The sequence below is a fragment of the Oncorhynchus tshawytscha genome, linkage group LG05, assembly GCF_018296145.1.
Source record: "Oncorhynchus tshawytscha isolate Ot180627B linkage group LG05, Otsh_v2.0, whole genome shotgun sequence".
In the NCBI taxonomy this organism is placed as follows: domain Eukaryota; kingdom Metazoa; phylum Chordata; class Actinopteri; order Salmoniformes; family Salmonidae; genus Oncorhynchus; species Oncorhynchus tshawytscha.
The window spans coordinates 26,930,165-26,944,385 of record NC_056433.1 but is presented as its reverse complement, the minus strand read 5'-3'; the positions used below and the strand labels follow the sequence as shown (position 1 = coordinate 26,944,385).

Genomic DNA, 14,221 nt, shown 5'->3' with positions numbered 1-14,221 from the left:
ATCTGTCAGTAAAGTGAGGGTGTAGGCTACAGGATACCCTTACAAAAAAAAGGTTGCAGTCAGAGTGCAGTATAATTGCAGTATGCTGCAAATACAGCATACAAAGCAACTTTTTTTACTGCAGTAATTTCGCATTGCAACTGCAGTTACAGTGCAGCAGAACTGCAGTTCAACTGCAGTACACTGCATTTCTTCTGCAATTACTGCGCCCAAAATGCCAGACGACTGCACTTTTACTGCAGTTTCAAAACTACAATTTTTTTTGTATGGGTAAGGCAGGTAATTTTGTGGGAGGACATTATGAAATTATTCTCCAGTTACAGTCCCTAGAGGGGAAAACTTTGAGTACAGAGAGATACAGTAATAGCAAGATAGCACTGAAATATTATCTAATTTTAGTATAAAGAAGCCTGCTTCTTTGTGACGGTTTCTTATGGAAAGCTTCATATGTCTTCATATGGAAAGCTGTGACAACCTGTTTGCAGGTGAAGAGAGTAGTCCCAATAGATGTCTCAAGAGACTAAGGGTATATCCTATATGCCATGGGTTATATGCATAGGCCTATCTATGTAAGAAAATGTTGTATACAAAACAAATACAGTTAATCCCACACAATTGGAGCAGGCCAACCCTGCTGGGTGTGCAGAGTTCTGTTTTAGCCCAGCAATAACACACCTAATTCAACTTATTAAAACTTATGAGTGTGCTATTGCTGGGCTGCAATATAAGTTTGAAGTGATGATTCCTTGAAGTGAAGTGTTTAAACTTGTTTGAATTGTTCAACTATTATTCAAAATGAACTAGTGTCAATGTTGATGAATCAGATCACAATCTTGCAATAAAGAGGGGTAGGGGTCGTCTCTAATATTTGTGTTTCTAAAGTCAACTTTTCATTTTTGTCTAGTTCTAAGATCTCCAATCTGTTTTATTTGATTGTCACCCTCTCCCAGTATTAAGATATGTGAATCCATTTCGCAGCTTATCATATGTCATGCATTGCCAATGCAGCCATAGATCTACAGTATTATGGCAATACTCATAAACTCACACAGTCTAAATGCTGAGCTACAGGTTCTCGATTTAAAATAACACCAGTAGATAATGCATTTGAGGCTAACCATATGCAGCACGTGTTGACGTACAAAATTGTTTAGTTCAAATCTAACCCTTGTAATTGAAGTACAGGTAGCTTAGCGGTTAAGAGCGTTGGGCCAGTTACCGAAAGGCCGTTAGTCGGCTCGTTGATTCGAACTAAGTGACAAAAAAAATCTGTCGATGTGCCCTTGAGCAAAGCACTTATCCTGAGCGACTTGCAGGAGCAATTAAGGTTTAGAGCGTCTGCGAAATTATTTTTAAAAAATATAAAAATATGTAAAATAAGGAGATAATGCTACAGGAGATTAGCATTACAGATGACATTATGAGGTTCATCTTATTTTAGCAATGCGACTTGCAAAAGGTTGCAGTTGTTCCCCATAGACAACACATGTTTGCTCTATGCATCACTGACCCTGGATAAACTACCGACTTGGCTAACACAGTTCAACTTTTAGTTAAATAATATGCTGTTTTTATTAAAATGTTATAATCATGAGAGAAATTGAACTAGCTAATAGCTAGCTAGTTATACCTACAGTTGAAGTCGGAAGTTTACATACACCTTAGCCAAAAACGTTTAAACTCAATTTTTCACAATTCCTGACATTTAATCCTCGTAAACATTCCCTGTCTTAGGTCAGTTAGGATCACCACTGTATTTTAAAAATGTGAAATGCCAGAATAATTGTACAGATAATTATTTGTTTCAGCTTGTATTTCTTTCATTCACATTCCCAGTGGGTCAGAAGTTTACATACACTTAATTAGTATTTGGTAGCATTGCCTTTAAATTGTTTAACTTGGGTCAAATGTTTCAGGTAGCCTTCCACAAGCTTCCCACAATAAGTTGGGTGAATTTTGGCCCATTCCTCCTGACAGAGCTGGTGTAACTGAGTCAGGTTTGTAGGCCTCCTTGCTCGCACATGCTTTTTCAGTTCTGCACACACATTTTCTATAAGATTGAGGTCAGGGCTTTGTGATGGCCACTCCAATACCTTGACTTTGTTGTCTTAAGCCATTTTGCCACAACTTTGGAAGTATGCTTGGAGTCATTGTCCATTTGGAAGACCCATTTGCAACCAAGTTTTAACTTCCTGACTGATGTCTTGAGATGTTGCTTCAATATAGCCACATAATTGTCCTACCTCATGATCTATTTTGTGAAGTGCACCAGTCCCTCCTGTAGCAATGCACCCCCACAACATTATGCTGCCACCCCCCGGGCTTGTGTTCTTCGGCTTATAAACCTCCCCCTTTTTCCTCCAAACATATCGATGGTCAATATGGCCAAACAGTTCTATTTTTGTTTCATCAGACCAGAGGACATTTCTCCAAAAAGTACGATATTTGTCCCCATGTGCAGTTGCAAACCGTAGTCTGTCTTTTTTTTAATGGCAGTTTTGGAGCAGTGGCTTCTTCCTTGTTGAGCGGCCTTTCAGGTTGTCGATATAGGACTTTACTGTTGCTATAGATACTTTTGTACCGGTTTCCTCCACCATCTTCACAAGGTCCTGCGCTGTTGTTCTGGGATTGATTGCTTGCTCCCAAGGATGAACCAGACTTGTGGAGGTCTACAATTTTTTTTCTGAGGTCTTGGCTGATTTCTTTTGATTTTCCCATGATGTCAAGCAAAGAGGCACTGAGTTTGAAGGTAGGCCTTGAAATACATCCACAGGTATACCTCCAATTGACTCAAATGATGTCAATTAGCCTATCAGAAGCTTCTAACGCATGACATAATTTTCTGGAATTTTCCAAGCTGTTAAAAGGCAGTCAATTTAGTGTATGTAAACTTCTGACCAACTTGAATTGTGATACAAGTGAAGTAAGTGAAATAATCTGTCTGTTAACAATAGTTGGAAAAATGACTTGTGTGATGCACAAAGTAGATGCCCTAACCGACTTGCCAAAACTATAGTTTGTTAACAAGAAATGTGTGGAATGGTTGAAAAACAAGTTAATGACTCCAACCTTAGTGTATGTGAACTTCCGACTTCAACTGTAGGTAACTTACAAGTAGTGATTGGAGGGGGAAACAGATAGTTACATATTGGGATATTATTTTTGACATATCGTTTTAGCAATATCACAATATTATTTTTGCCCTAGTTGGCACCATAACACCAGTATTTTTCCTCAATAGCTTGTTATCCATCTTCTTTTCAAATATGGAGCCAATTTGTTTTCAGCACTTTTATTTCCATGACTGATCTAAACTTGTTATCATGACTCTCTTGTACCTCCGCAGCAGACATGTGGCGAGCAATATGTTTGGAACATCAAATCGCAATAAAAATCACAGTATCAAATCGCAATACATATAGAATCTTGAGAACCGCAATACATTTCATATCAGCAATTCCCAGCCCTAGTGTGCACCCATGACTCCAAAAATGACTGTTCTCCAAAATTCCTTCACTTTAAGCAAACATTTAAAACTTCATTACTTGACATGCCTCTAGAGATTCATTACAAGCAAAGTCAGACAGATATTAAAATTCCAATGCAGAGAGACAATAGTCTATCCTTTCCACACTCCCAGAAGACTTAAAAAGGGGGTTGCTTGTCGTCACAATGTCTTCTTGACATATTTCATAGGGTTTTATTAATATAGTTTTTGGCAAAGGACCACTTTAAGCAAGGCCATAACTATAAGATTCGTGCAAATAGTAGGGAAGGGTTGGGAGTGACATTAGTGTCCTAACATGCTGGGTCAGGTGGGTGTCATCCAGGCAGTATGTTTGTCCTGGTCAAAGGGCCTATGAAGGGAGAGGTCAACAAGGGAAGAGAAAGAAAACTGGTGGGGTCAGAGAGAATCTTTGGAGCTTTGAACTGGACCCTTAGAAAAGTTCATAAATTGCTCATTTGAATCCCAAACAACATGTTCTCTGGTTTTCCAATCCACTAAACTGGTCACCGCTCATGCAACCATTGAGCACCATTTCAAAGCAATTCTGTGTACAATACATAGGCAGATCCAGGGGAGAATGACTGCCCCCTCTCATTGAAGCCATCGATGTTCAAGACCTACTGCGGTGCTGCAGTTATTGTGAGCAGAAAACAGGATCCCCATTATTGTGAAGCGAAAAATGGCAATCTTCATTGTCAATGTAAATCATTTGTGTAAATAAATTTAAAAAATGTGCAAAGACAATCAAGGTGCCAATTATTGCTTCTAATACACCAGACGTATGTCCTTGAACAGCTTCTTAAAAATCGCACACAAGTTATAAGGATATTTTAGTTAGCCTGCAGTACCCGGTCGGCCTTCAACTAGAGTTACTCAGTGAGAGGGGCCAGCACTGAGATAGCCTGCAACGTCACTTCCTGGAGTAGCTCAAGCTGTGCATGTTATGTCTCCATGAGACACCATCTTATCCTGCAATGTACAGTTTCAAACTGCAGAATCCTCACGATGCCTCAGTTGCCTTGACAACACCAGCTGGGTGACTAGTTAAAGCTTTGTGTATTATTTAAGAACTCATATTCCACATATTGCCTTTTCTTTAATCCTCCGTTTGTTGTCATTTGTGGAGAGAAGTTATTTTCTTCCAAATTCGCCAGACAAAAATCAAACACAGCTTTAATGATTCAAAGCAAATTGGATTTGAGAGAGCGCCCACTCCCAAGCAGAGGCCACGCCTACATACTGGCTCAAAAACTAGTAAATGTCTAATTCTCTGTCATATCTCACATTAAAGTATGGATGTTTAGTATTGTACCTTAAATGTTTTGATGGAGTTTTAAAAATACCTCCAAAATGGATAGATGTACTGTCTGGATGGACTGATGAGTTCTAGGAACTGCCATGACAACCAGCTTGGGGATCCCGCTCTCACACACACACACACACACACACACACACACACACACACACTCACACACACACACACACACACACACACACACACACACACACACACACACACACAGCTTAACATTACAGACTGATGGGGCAGGGAAGGGGAGGTGAGGAGAGGGATGGAAACCAGAGGAAGGGATGCACACACATTGGGACTAGGTTACACAGGAGTCTGCACCATCATTCTCAACTTTTAGGGAAAGGGATTGAAACTATCTACGTAGGCATTAAGTTGAACTATTTGTTCCTTGGATTTGCTGCATCTCTTACGGGCATGTTGATAAAGCAAAGCAACATTAATTGAGAGAGACCATATGAAGAGTGGAAAATAGCATGCCTGGGAGAGAGACCGCTTGAAGAGACTTCTCTTTTCAAGGTGACTCTCCATTTCATTGACCTCCTTATCTGCACTGCCCCACCCCCTCGATAAAAATGTATGCCAGCTCATCTCCCACACACACACACACACACACACACACACAGCTCTGCTCAAAGGCTGCATACTCTGATACAGAAAACTGTTGAGGGAGGTTGGAGCATTTTTGTCCCAGCGCCTCAGCACATCTCTAGACGAAGCTTGTCATTGCATGCGGGGGAATGCCCCGTAGAGAGGACAGATCTCTACATTACGAACTGCCCAAGCCCCCCACCTCTCAACAAACCGCCACCTCCCAATTAATTATACAAGCAGTCACACCTCCCAGCGAGTGGAATAACACACTGAGTGAGATAGCCAACTGAAGGGTTAGCCAACTGAAGGGTTAACAGTCCATCAAGGCCTATACCCCTCGCAGACGTAAAAATCACATGCAGGCATCACACCATCCTATCGGCAGAGATAGCAGACAGGCTCGCTGACTGGACAATGCTCAACCCCATTTCTCTCACTTCATTACAGGGGAGAATGGTGGGATATCAAATTCAGCATTTTCTTACCCCCTATTGAAGTGAGTGAGAGTTGCTGTATCCTCTTTAAGAGTCTGCGTTGCTGCAGTATCCAGTTTTGCACACGCACATTACTACAGAGCTGCTTCCATCACAGCTTCCCAGCGAAAGACTGTTTCTGGGAGCTATCAGTATCCAGGTAACACACTGATTGGATCACAGCACATGAATAAAAAGCCTCAAGTGACAAAATTCCCCAAGGGCTGTCCACAATGAAAGGGAGGAAGAATATAGGCCAGCTCTGGTTGGATGTATTCCCAGAGCCCTGTTTGTGGAAGGTTAAAAGCACACAGCAAAAGCAGACGTTCCTGATCTTCCCCCAGCCGGCCGGCAAATGCAGCCTCTCCCTAGTATTCTTGAGAATTTGCGAAAACAAATGGTCCATCCCTGCCTCGCTACGTCATAATCTCTCTCACTCCCCTCTCTCGCTCTGTTCCACCAGCATGCTGTGGGGGCTGAGGGTAAAGGCACAGATGTTACTGGCTTTAGACCACACCCCTTTTCAACAGCCAGAACCATTATAGGACTCAGGCAGTTTAACCCCCTTATGGTTTGCTAAAGTGTTTAGGGTTTGTTTATAGAAGGGTTGTGAGAAAATGAAGCCTAGGTGTGAGTCTGTGTGTGTGTATGTCTGAGAGTGTGAGCAAGAGAGAGGAGGAGTGTCAGTGAGGGAGTAAAAAAAATAGCAATAGATAATGTTACTAAATAATGTTGATGGTATTTACGTACACTACTGGTCAAAGGTTTTAGAACACCTACTCATTCAAGGGATTTTCTACATTGTAGAATAATAGTGAAGACATAAAAACCATGAAATAACATATGGAATAACCAAAAAAATGTGTCAAACAAATCAACATATATTTTATATTTGAGATTCTTCAAAGTTGCCACCCTTTGCCTTGATGACAGCTTTGCACACTCTTGGCATTCTCTCAACCAGCTTCATGAGGTAGTCACCTGGAATGCATTTCAATTAACAGGTGTGCCTTCCTGAAAAGTTAAGGAAAGAAATTCCACATTAATGTTTTAGCCAATCAGTTGTGTTGTGACATGGTGGGGGGGCAGAAGATAGCCCTATTTGGTAAAATAATGTGGCAAGAACAGCTCAAATTAGCAAAGAGAAATGACAGCCCATCATTAGTTTAGGACATGAAGGTCAGTCAATATGGAACATTTCAAGAACTTTGAAAGTTTCTTCAAGTGATGTTGCAAAAACCATCAAGCGCTATGATGAAACTGGCTCTCATGAGGACCGCCACAGGAATGGAAGACCCAGAGTTACCTCTGCTGCACAAGATGCGTTCATTAGAGTCAGAAATTACAGCCCAAAGAATTGCTTCACAGAGTTCAAGTAACAGACACATCAACATCAACTGTTCAGAGGATGTGAATCAGGCCTTTCTGGTCGAATTGCTGCAAAGAAACCACTACGAAGATGAGATCTGCTTGGGCTAAGAAACACGAGCAATGGACATTAGACCGGTGGAAATTTGTCCTTTGGTCTGGAGTCCAAATTGGAGATTTTTGGTTCCAACCACCGTGTCTTTGTGAGTGCGGTGTGGGTGAACGGAGGATCTCTGCTTGTATATTTCCCACCGTAAAGCATGGAGGAGGGGGTGTTGTGGTGTGGGGGTGATTTGCTGGTGACACTGGCAATGATTTATTCAGAATTCTAGCCACACTTAACCAGCAAGGCTACCACAGTATTCTGCAGCGATATGCCATCCCATCTGGTTTGGGCTTAGTGCGACTATCATTTGTTTTTCAACAGAACAGTGACCCAACACACCTCCAGGCTGTGTAAGGGTTATTTGACCAAGGAGAGTGATGGAGTGCTGCATCAGATGACCGGCCTCCACAATCCCCGACCTCAACCAAATTGAGATGGTTTTGGATGAGACAGCAGAGTGTTGGACCGCAGAGAAGGAAAAACAGCCAATGAGTGCTCAGCATATGTCGGAACTCCTTCAAGACTGTTGGAAAAGCATTCCAGGTGAAGCTGGTAGAGAGAATGCCAAGAGTGTGCAAAGCTGTCATCAAGGCAAAGGGTGGCTACTTTGAAAAATCTCAAATATAAAATATATTTAGATTTGTTTAACACATTTTTACTTACTACATTATTCCACGTGTTATTTCATAGTTTTGATGTCGTCACTATTATTCTACAATGTAAAAAATAGTAAAAATAAAGAAAAACCCTTGAATGAGTAGGTGTTCTAAAACTTTTGACCGGTAGTGTATATGGGTTCATTACACACACACGCTAGCTGAACCCTTCCACTACAGAGGTTCCTTCTGTAGACAGGTTGTTGTTTTAATTAACAACAATATATACAAAGTATGTGGACACCCCTCCAAATCAGTGAATTCGGCTATTTCGGCCATTTCAGCCACACCCGTTGCTGGTAGGTGTATAAAATCAAGCACACAACCATGTAATCTCTATAGACAAACATTGGCAGTAGAATGGCCTTACTAAAGAGCTCAGTGACATTCAAGGTGGCACCGTCATAGGATGCCACCTTTCTAACAAGTCAGTTTGTCAAATTTCTGCCCTCCTAGAGCTGCCCCGGTCAACTGTAAGTGCGGTTATTGTGTAGTGGGAACATCTATGAGCAACAACGGCTCAGCCACAAAGTGGTAGGCCACACAAGCTCACAGAAGGTGACCTGCTTCAGGTCATGGTGATTGCGTCTCCCGTGGATCTGTCAGGGTGGTAGGCAAATTGGAGAGGGTTGAGTATGTCGGGGAGGGAAGGAAGTACGCTTGGGGCGGAATGTACACAGCCATGGCAATAATCCCTGTGTACTCTCTCGGAAGGTAAATTGGAAGACATTTTACGAATAAGTATTCCAAGTTGGCGGAGCAGAAACTCGCAAGTTCCTGTACGTTTCCCGTGTCGCACCATGTTGTAGAGCCCACTTCCTTTCCGATCAAACAACTAAAGCCCGCTGGTTGTATATAATCCATCTGAAAGCCAAGTCTCAGAAAAACAGAGTATGTTGCAGGATCTGATGTTCCAGGATCTGATGTTCCTCTGGTAGGAGATCCTCGCTCTGAGTTCGTCTAGTTTGTGCATTAATGATTGAACATTGGCGGGTAGTATGCCCAGTAATGGAGGACTAAAACCCTGCCACATCTGCCTCTCTGTTGGTGTCTCCGCTTCCTACTCTTCGGTAGGACTCCCAAGAAGCTCGACACCTCGCCAAAGAAGCTAGTCCATTGTTGTGCGGTCTCAGGGAATTCGGGGAGGTCAGGTGGATGGTAAGTACCCAGCAATTAGTATTCAAAAGTTCTACCCGGGTGTGTGTAGTAATGAACAAACTGATTAAGAAAATTCGAGAAAAACACTAGAAAATAAAAAAATAAGTTTAAACCTGCAATGCGGTGGTGTTTGCTTGGTTATGTCTAGGACATTAACAATGAACTCATTATTTCATCTGGTTGGCAAGAATGTGTATGGAATGTATGGTTGATGAAACGGTGAAGCATGTGTTGATGTATTGTTGTAAGTTATGTTAAGGTACGAATTATTGAAGGTAAAAAGTTGCTTTGTTTGTTGAAACTGTCCCCGGGCAGTGACAGCTAGCGTTAGTTAAAACAGACCAAAGGGGGTCAGTTAGCTGACAGACCTTGTTTGCCTTTTTCTGCAGATCATTCTATGCATCATTCTGTTTGTATCTAGCTAGCTAGTGTTAGCTAAGTTAGCTAGCTACGTAACGTTTAAACATTGATTGCTAGTTAGCTAACTATTTCATAAGATATATATACCCCTCTCATAAGATACACAGTTAGCTAGTTTGATAGGGCCTTGGAACCAAACAAGTAATTGTATTCCCTTTTAATCTATGTTAACGTTGTAGCGAGCTAGATAACATTACTTAAGTTAGCGAACGGTGCCATTATATCGCCGATACTACTGTTAGCTAGTTAGTAGCCTCTTCGCTCCGACATTAGATACACCAATATGTAACTTACAGGTCTCCCGGAACGAAGAAGCTATCCTGTTAGCTGAAGTTACCAATAGTTGTTTCTGTCAGGGAACAAGTCCAGGTCCTAAAAGTTATGACGTTTGCTACCTAGCCTGTTATTTATGAATAACAGAAATACTAATATCACTACAAGATGGAGGGAGTGTTAGAATATGTGTAGTAATTAATGAAATTACAGTTAACAAAATGTACGCTTAATCCAGTATAACCTAATGTATAGAATGTATTATACAAGAGACAATTATACAGCACAGAGTCATATCTTAAGTGTCAAAATAAAAAGGACTCAATAATTCATGACTTCTGGGAGTGCTACAAAGTCCAAAAGTTGGTCGTCAGAAGTTTTACAATCTAAGTTTACTTTCAATCCGTATATCTGCATATTTCAAGACATGGCATATGAGGGTGCAGTAAGATACCCAATGGGGAGGACCATACTTTTCTTGTCAATTATTTAAAGAAAACTTAGTCTTAAACTGGAAATCAAACAATCCTCCATCACTATGACAGTCGACAAATCAAATGTAGTATTTTGAATATTGAAAAGTTGTGGGCTATGGAGAAAACTGTGGCGCCAGACAATGTGAATGGGAAGATTTAAATTTACCGGCCATTTGAGAAATTTACCGGACCCATATGAAATTGGGTGCATAACCCATTAGGGCGCCCACCTACGGTGTTCAGAATGACAGGAATCACATTTAGATTATTGTAATTCATTTCAACAGAAAATGAAAGTCCTGTAAGAAGCAGCCAATAAAACATCATTATCAAATATTTGCCAAAATGCAATTGGTGGGAAAACACTAAATAGCGCTCCTGTTGAGAGCTTTTCCATATAAACTCATCAAAAAAAGAAACGTCCCTTTTTCAGGACCCTGTCTTTCAAAGATCACTTGTAAATATCCAAATAACTTCACAGATCTTCATTGTAAAGGGTTTAAACACTGTTTCCCATGCTTGTTCAATGAACCATAAACAATTAATGAACATGCACCTGTGGAATGGTCGTTAAGACACTAACAGGTGGTAGGCAATTAAGGTCATAGTTATGAAAACTTAGGACACTAAAGAGGCTTTTCTACCGACTCTGAAAAACACCAAAAGAAAGATGTCCAGGATCCCTGCTCATCTGCGTGAATGTGCCTTAGGTATGCTGCAAGGAGGCATGAGGACTGCAGATGTGGCCAGGGCAATAAATTGCAATGTCCGTACTGTGAGACGCCTAAGACAGCACTACAGGGAGACAGGATGGACAGCTGATTGTCCTCGCAGTGGCAGACCACGTGTAACAACACCTGCACAGGTACATCCGAACATCACACCTGCGGGACAAAGAGACAAATTCTTTAAGCTATGAAATTGATTGTTAATCATTGACAGACAACCATTTTCAGGTCTTGCCACAGATCAGGGATCATCAACTAGATTCAGCCGCGGGCCGATTTTTTTCCTTGAGGGGGTGCAACAAAATTACAAATAATTTGTAGACGTCAAATTGACCGCAAGACGCACAAACAGATAGACCCCATTTAGTCAATTGTTTTGTCGATAGGATGTTGGTAGATCCACATTTTCTTTGTCGAGCAGTGGTAAATAGATTTATTTGTGAGATATATCACACACAAAACTGTTCATATGTGTTTGGAGTCACTTAGAAATGTCCTTGTTTTTAAATCACTCCTGTGTTCCAATGGCACGTTGTGTTAGCTAATCCAAGTTTATCATTTTAAAAGGCTAATTGATCATTAGAAAACCCTTTTGCAATTATGTTAGCACAGCTGAAAACTGTTGTCCTGATTAAAGAAGCAATAAAACTGGCCTTTTATACCTGTGGGCTGCAATGTGTTTTTATTTGTTGGTTTTAATGTTTTGTTTCCCTCAATTTACACACAATAACAAATAATGACAAAGCAAAACCAGGTTTTTAAATACCTTATTTAAATAAGTATTCACACCCTTTGTAACGTGACTCGAAATTGAGCTCATGTGCATCCTGTTTCCGTTGATCATCCTTCAGATGTTTCTACAACTTGGAGTCCACCTGTAGCAAATTGAATTGATTGGACATCATTTGGAAAGGCATACACCTGTCTATATAAAAAGGTCCCACAGTTGACAGTGCATGTAAGAGCAAAAATCAAGCCATGAGGTCAAAGGAATTGTCTGTAGAGCTCTGAGACAGAATTGTGTCGAGGTACAGATCTGGGGAAGGGTACCAAAACATTTCTGCAGCATTGAAGGTCCAAGAACACAGTGGCCTCCATCATTCTTAAATGGATGAAGTTTGGAACCACCAAGACTCTTCCTAGAGCTGGCCGTCTAGCCAAACCGAGCAATCGGAGGAGAAGGGTCTTGGTCAGGGAGGTAACCAAGACTCCGATGGTCACGCTGACAGCGCTCTAGAGTTCCTCTATGGAGATGGGAGAACCTTCCAGAAGGACAACCATCTCTGGCCAGATGGAAGCCACTCAGTAAAAAGTCACACAATAGCCCGCTTGGAGTTTGCCAAAGGGCACCTAAAGGACTCTCAGACCAGGAGAAACAGGATTCTCTGTTTTGATGAAACCAGAATTGAACTCTTTGGCCTGAATTCCAAGCATCATGTCTGGAGGAAACCTGGCACCATCCCTACGGTGAAGCACGGTGGTGGCAGCATCATGCTGTGGGGATGTTTTTCAGCGGTAGGGACTGGGAGACTAGTCAGGATTGAGGGAAATATGAACGGAGCAAAGTAGAGAGCTCCTTGATGAAAACCTGCTCCAGAGCGCTCAGGACCGCAGACCGTGGTGAAAGTTCACCTTCCAACAAGACAACGACCCTAAGCACACAGCCAAGATAATGCAGGAATGACTTCGGGATAAGGCTCTGAATGTCCTTGAGGGGCCCAGCCAGGGCCTGGACTTGAACCTGATCAAACATCTCTGGAGAGACCTGGAAATAGCTGTGCAGTGACGCTCCCCATCCAACCTGACAGAGCTTGAGAGGATCTGCAGAGAAGAATGGAAGAAACTCCCCAAATACCCATGTGCCTAGCTTGTAGCGTCATATCCAAGAAGATTCGAGGCTGTAATCGCTGCCAAAGGTGCTTCAACAAAGTACTGAATAGAGGGTCTGAATACTTATGCAAATTTTTCTTTATAAATGAGAAGGAAAAAAAACAGGGGAAAAAATGGTTTTTGCTTTGTTATTAGGGGGTATTGTGTGTAGATTGATGAGGAATTTGTTTTATTTAATCCATTAGAGTAAGGCTGTAACGTAACAAAATGTGGAAAAAGTAAAGTGTAAAGTCTGAATACTTATTTGGCATTTTATTAGGATCCCCATTAGCTGTTGCAAAAGCAGCAGCTACTCTTCCTGGGGTCCACACAAAACATGAAACATAATACAGAACAGCAATAGACAAGAACAGCTCAAGGACAGCACTACATACATGTTTTAAAAGGCACAAGTAGCCTAGATATCAATGCATACACACAACTATCAAGGTCAAATAGGGGAGAGGCTTTGTGCCGTGAGGTGTTACTTTATCTGGTTTTTCAAACCAGGTTTGCTGTTTATTTGAGCAATATGAGGTGGAAGGAAGTTCCATGTAATAAGGGCTCTATATAATACTGTACGCATTCTTGAATTTGTTCTGGATTTGGGGACTGTGAAAAGACCCCTGGTGGCATGTCTGGTGGGATAAGTATAATTTAATTATAAGTATTAGGCTACTAAAAGAAGAAAGAGATGGACATGGCATAGCACAAACCCTTGGTTTTTATGGTGTATTGAGCATTTGTAGAAATAAGATGGAACCAACAGTGAGGCTGGTCTTCACATTTGTTTATTTGAAGAAACAACAATCTCGTCAGGCCAACACTTGTCACAATGCAGAGGGATGAGCTCTGCATTAAGCCACAGCTAGCAGCATTCTAGTCTGGAGCAGAGGTTACATAATTTACAGCAGGATACAGAAATTCTCCAAGGAACGTACTTATATTCATCAAAATGTGTCCAACTCGGAATACCTTTCTAATTAACAAATGTCCATAATGTAGGGTCTTCTATTGGAACTGACATGTAATTGACTCAAGCAGTCTACATTGTTTTCCTTTGTTCATCACCATTCTAGTTGTGCTAGTAGCAATATAGTTATGTAACCGATGTACCTAAAGCAAAGGGCATGTGTTGAACCAATGGATAACACAAGGAGTTATCTTGTTCTGGGATGCCGCCTCTGAAAAGGGCCGACTGCAGCTGGAATAACACACAGGTCCGGTTCCATGGAGAGCAGCCCTGACTCTCTCTGGGCTTCTGCTCTGCAGTGTGAGGGGCA

The 14,221-nt window shown here is 41.5% G+C and overlaps 1 protein-coding gene across 5 annotated transcripts in view; it reads right to left on the bottom strand.

Annotated features, from left to right (window-relative positions):
• LOC112250414 (disheveled-associated activator of morphogenesis 1-like) overlaps window positions 1-14,221 on the bottom strand; it is a 115,487-nt gene that overhangs the window by 78,955 nt on the left and 22,311 nt on the right. Inside the window, exon 1 of one of the 5 annotated variants that reach the window (XM_042321764.1) lies at window positions 5,897-6,316. The exons of the other annotated variants lie outside the window; for them this stretch is intronic. The gene's annotated coding sequence lies outside the window, so the exon portion shown is untranslated. Of the gene's footprint in view, window positions 1-5,896; window positions 6,317-14,221 lie in introns of those variants that run through there. 5 annotated transcript variants of the gene reach the window in all.